The sequence below is a fragment of the Emydura macquarii genome, unplaced genomic scaffold, assembly GCF_026122565.2.
Source record: "Emydura macquarii macquarii isolate MOO-44397 ecotype Brisbane River unplaced genomic scaffold, CSIRO-AGI_Emac_v2 contig_1146, whole genome shotgun sequence".
Classification (NCBI taxonomy): domain Eukaryota; kingdom Metazoa; phylum Chordata; order Testudines; family Chelidae; genus Emydura; species Emydura macquarii.
In genome coordinates, this window is record NW_027131283.1 from 1780651 (window position 1) to 1786650 (window position 6000).

Consider the following 6000-nt stretch of genomic DNA (forward strand, 5'->3'; position numbering starts at 1 on the left):
TCATACCAGGGAAGGTGCATATAGAAAAGAAAATGATGATTTAAAGAGCATCATTAATTATTTATTTTGTTTGCAGTGCCCAGAAGCCTGATTTTTATAGATCATATAAAAGACATGGCCCCTGCTTCTAAAAACTTAGAGGCTAAGGCCCCGATCCTGTTATAAGGTCCACGTGGGTGAACTCCTGAGCCCTTGCAGAGACCTGCTGGCTTCTACGGGACTCAATGCTCTCACAGCCATGCCAGTGCAGAGCTCATTGGAGGATCAAAGCCTTACTAAAGACGTGATGCAGCAAATGGATATGTGACTAGGACACATGAGGGGAGGAGTAAGCAGAGGAAAAGGGCTACATCACCAAGATTCTGTGAGTGCTCAGGCCTATTTTCTTAGAATCAAAGTTCCCCCACACCAATGGCTCATCAGGCTAATGCAATTAAGGCACTTCAGTTTCATAGACAACAGTACACAGGAAGTGATGTGGCCAACATCACATCCAACCAGCTTTGACCACCCTAACCCAATTTTGCAGTTGATTGAACTGGAGGGGGCCTTTCAGTGTGAGATCACACCAGACACTAATTCACACCCTTTAGGGTTGTAGGTGAGTGCCTTAACCATTCACCCACCTCATGTCTTAAAATGGCTACTAAGTTTGGATGCCTTAGCTTTTGGGTGTTCAAAATGAGGGTCTGATTTTTTCGGAAGGGCTGAAGATCCACTTCTCCAGTTGTAATCAATGTAAGTGATGGATTCTCAACACCTCTGGAAATCAGGAGACTGTGTCTTGAGTTGGACATTGGATATCCAAAGATCAGATGCCGCTTTTCAGGCCTGAGTGCAATGCGTCTCTGAATGGGATTTTAAGTTGTGACTTTTTTGCCTGTTCACTTTTTGTAGACATAGGCCTAGATCCAAAAAGGACTCGAGCCCAGTTGCCAATCTCTTACCTTTTCTCTGAATCAGGCACAGAGAAGATTTGAATCCACATCTACCTACCTAACATGTGAGTGCCCACATCACCAGGCTATAGTGTCATCCTTGGCTCTCGCTTTGGCCCAGTGGCTATTTAAGTATTTTCACAGAGTGGAACAGCTTCAACAAAAGAGGCTGAGTGTAGAAGAGCCAGGTGGTTAGGGCACTCAATTGCCAGGGGAGACCTGAATTCAAGTCCCTACTTCAATGAATATTTAAATAGTTCTACCAAGTGGAACTGCTTCAAGTGATTGAGAGCATTCCATCCCAGAATGGCTTATAGCCTGATGGTTCAGATGCTCGCTGGCAGGGGGAACTGAGTTCAATTCTCAGCTCGAGTGTGGGAATTGAAACCTGGGTCTCCTATATCCCAAACAAATGCCATAACTACTGGGTTAAATGTTATAAGGATAGCCATGTACACAGCTTTCAGATGCTGGCCCTGAAAACCTTTTTTCTCAGCCAAAATTAATTAGGTCAGATTTGTGAATAATTTGGGGTCAACCAAAAATATTTCTTCTTGCTCTAGAAAATGCCAACAGTGCATTTTTACTGTGTTATAGGTACAGCTGGCAGCATTGCCTAGTATTAAGGTTTCCTGACATTTCCTATTTAACACCATTTTCAATTTCTTATACATTTACTAAACATCAACTATGAGTTTCCATGCTGAATGTCTGAATTGTATTGGAAAATTTCAGCTAAAATGGTTCTGCTATTTCCAAGAATGAGGGAAAAAATTTGTTTTGCAGTGTTGAAGCAATTCTGGCAACCTTTTCTTTGAGGCGCTCTAGAGCCCCCCAGCTTTGGCGTAGGAACTTGAAATTCAGCAGGGGACTGGCCTTTGTCAGGAATGTGACTTTTACAAAAATGGCCAAGTTGTGAGCATTTCAAAACATCAGTTTACATGTGCTCAGGAGAGAGTTCAGTTCTTGCAGGTAAAATCTCCAAAGACTCTGTCTTCACTGATCCTGTCGCAGCTACTGTACACCAGCCCCACAAAATGACTGTTCATGGTTCCCTCCATACCGGTTACAGGGGTGGAACTGGATTTTCCCTATAATTGCTGCTCCTGGCTGCTCTGGGTTGGACATAGCCACTGAAAGCATGAGTTTGTCTTTCCTGTGTGCTCATTGACCCATTTGCCAACACCCAGGCAACATGGAGGAGGAAGCTGCCTGCCCCAAGTACAGACGGCACAAGAGCCAGGCCAAGGGTGGAAGGGAAAGGAGTAGATTGGGACTGAAGTGGAAGGGAGAGAGAGAAGCTGTGAGTGAGAGTTGGGGAGGAGACTGGGACTAGGAGTCAGAAAGGGAAAGAGGGGGTGGGCATGGGTGAGTGCCATTTGGCTGGGGCTGAAGAAGGGAAGGAAACTGAGATCTGTGGGGGACAAAGTGGAATGGCCTGGGCTAGGAGGCTGGGACTAGGAAACAGTAAGAGGGAAAATAGTGGAGGTCAGGGGAGACAGATCTGACAAGAAGTCATATTGTGGGGTGAGAACTGGGACTGGCTGGGGAAGGATGCTGGGAATGGGTGTAGGGATGGGATGAGACGAGCTGTGGGGGGAGATTGGGACTCGAGGGGTGGAGACAGGGACTGGCTGGGCAAGGAGACTGGTACTTGGATGAGAAGCCTAAGGAGCAGAGATTGGCAATGGGTAGGCAAGGCAAATGGGAATGAGACAAGGAACTAGGGGTGGGGAAAGGACAGGGACAAGTGATAGGGAACAGGGAAGAAAGGATCAGGGTTGAGGGCAATGGACAGAAAAGTCAGTGCCTGCTAGAGCATGCTCCCCTCCAGAGCATAGAATGGAATCCAGATTCCTCCATCCCTCCCTTGTCAAATATTTGTGAAAACCCAGGGCAAACTGTGTCTCATCCCTCTTGGGTACTGGTCCAGAGACAAGATGACAACCTACGGTTGCTATCAGTTACTCAATTAGTTCAAGTGGCAGAGGTCTGAGTGGTGAATCTAAAAGTTTGAACCATGAGGGTGACAATATGATGCCACATGATGGAATTTTTTTTCTGTTTGCTTTTTAAAAAAAGACAAAAAAAACCCATGGAAATAACTAAAGAAAACATTCAAATACAAGAAAGCTGCATGTACAATTCATTGTTAAAAAGGAAGCAGATGGATATTAATTAGCATGGTTAAAGGAGAGCAAAAATACATGCATTTTTTGCATCTGTGAATCCTGAATTTTAGCTATAAAATATTTGGATGTATCCTTGCGAGGAACCAGTACAAACAAACCAGATAGCTGGAACTGTGTTTGTAGATAATGATTCTTCAAATGCTTAGAAATAACAAACACATTTGTCAAAATTCTGATTAGTTCTTAGACAACATGTGAATAGAAAAGAGGATCAAAGAAAAGTGATGAAGTTACTTCCAACTCATCCAGCCACAGTACATGCTTATGTGGCATCATCTCCTGTTTAGGCCACCTTACCTTAAGTAAGAAATAGCTGAGATTAATAATGGTCTGAGAAGGAACCAGAGATTGTAGGATTTGTGTAGGGCAAGAAATTTCATTGCTGATCACCAGAGGAAGAATTGCCTTGTGGTTAAGACATTAACCTGAGACCTGTATTCAGTCCCCAGCTCTGCCACAGACTTATTTTGTAATTGCTGTCACGTTTTTGAATCACTTAGTACCTCAGTAATATGGGAATAATAGTATTTTCTTTCTCTAGCCCATCCTCTTCCTTATCCACTTGGGTAATCTCAATGGTGCAGGGGCTGTTTCTTCCTATGCGCTCGTACAGTGCACAGGAAAATGGAACTATGGTCTCTGTTAAGGTTTCTAAGGTTACTGGAATAATAAATAATAATAAAGTTAATAAATAAATATTTATCTTGGAAAGAAGAGATAAGGGTGACAGTAGTGTACATTTACAGTTTACTTAGCAGCCAGTCACTAGACGATTTTCATGGCAAGTGATAATGAAATGAGCAATATTGGTTGACCTGAGGAGAACTTGTAAATATATCACTTGGCATGCTTATTCCTTAAGCAACTTCATTAAGGGTCAAATTCTTATCCCAGCACCCTCCTCAAGACACCGTATTGGGTGCTGTGTCACAGCGTAGGGCAGGGGTGGACAAACTACAGCCCGCAGGCCACATTCGGCCTATCTGAGCTTTTCATCAGGTCCTCCAGCTCAACCAGTGGCCTTCAAGCTCCATTTAGGTGGTTCAAGGAAAGGTTGAAGCACAAGCTGTGTGGCATGGCGGTGGCCACTCCCCATCCCAGCCCAGCACCTTCCCCCCTGCCCCTCTCCCACCACATGGGCCCAGCAGTGACCTGGCTGGAGCGCGGTGGCCGCTCCCCCCTCCTGACCTTGCTCCTTCCCCCCTCAACCTTCTCCCACAACGTGGGCAGAGTGGTGCCCTGACTGGAGCTGCTCCCAGGGCATTAAAGGCCCGCCATGCAATTTCTATACCCAGATGTGGCCCTTAGGCCAAAATGTTTGCCCACTGCTGGCATAGGGAATCTTCCCCACCAAGTCACAAAGTGGTTGCAGAGCTGTCCCAGGAATGCTGGGATGTTACTTAAGCACAATAGCATGTCCTCTGCCTGTGGTTCATCCTTACATAGCCTCTGTGCACTGAGTTGAGGGAGCCATTGCAACTACTGGGCATGTATCCCCTGCAAATCCCCCCCATATCCTCTCTTTCATTCCCCCCGCCCACCCTCTGCTCTATCATACTTGTGCAGTGGAATTGATCTGGGGCCAGAGAGAAGTGACAGAATTTTCCCCTGTGTAAACCATTCATTAATTTCAGCTCCCTGAGTCCCCATTCTACTTCCTGTACCCAAAAGTACCAGTTCTTAAGCTGTTAGAAGAAAATTGAGCTTTTGGATTTATGTAGCATTGCTGTAAGGTTTCATTTGGCTTTGTGAGGCATTCAAGCTCTAGTATGTTTGGAACCCAAGCGTTTGCAGAAGCTACTTTCTAATTATTTCACTTAGATCCAATTACACTTTATGTGCACTGTAGTCGAAACAATTACCATAAACAGCAGAATAACATTTTAGGTAGGTACAGAAAAAACATGTTTATTATTACAGCTACCTGGGACAAGCTGTAAACTGCGCAACTAAAATATTAATAACATAATGTGACTTTTTTTGGAAAGGTATACCTTTATTTGGAAAGGTAGAATATAAAATATCCCTTGTGTAAAAGTTATTTGCAGATGAAATTCCACATCTACAGGAAAGTAAAGAAATAAATGTCATGGCTAAAGATTAAACTTGGGGCTTTTGACAAATCAGACACACATTTGCACCAAATGAGCCACACTATCCCAGGTATCTGGCTAGAGTCTTGTAAGGGGTTAAGTTTCCTTGGTTGCTGTTAACTATGGGCCAGTGACCAAGCAGGAAGTACTAGCATGCACCCCCTACTGAACCTGGGAAATTGTGCAACCTCAGTCTGCTTGATTTGGAGTGGAAGCTGCAATGTGTTTTTAAAAAAAAAAAAAAAAAAAAAAAAAATCAAGAACTTGACACACAGTGTGAGATTCTCTTCAGTCCAGCTTTCCCCAGATATTGAAGGAAAGCGAAAGGTGTGGAAATGAAAGTGTTTTAACAGCAGATAACAAAAATATTAGTCCAGTCATTCTAGGACATGTTCTCTTTTAGGCTGAATATGATCTAGCAACATATCTAGGGAATTTTGACATTGACTCCAGTAGGAACAGGGTTAAGCCCCAAGTTCTGTCACACTTCCGATCTGCTTATAATTCCAAAGACTGTGTGTGTATCTCCTAGCTGCTTTTAAAACTAGGATTTGATGGCTCAACACGAAACAAACATAAGGGGCCTACCAATCTGTTGACTTGCCAATACTATTTCTCTTAATGCCAATGGAACAAGTAATTATATAATGATAATAAATAGAGTTTGTGTAATGCACAAAACAGTGCATAAACACTTATTGTTGGTAGTCTGTAGCAAACAATTAGCTAACAAATATTATTCCCAGAGATCTAGCGTTTTCACTCCTAGAGTTGAAT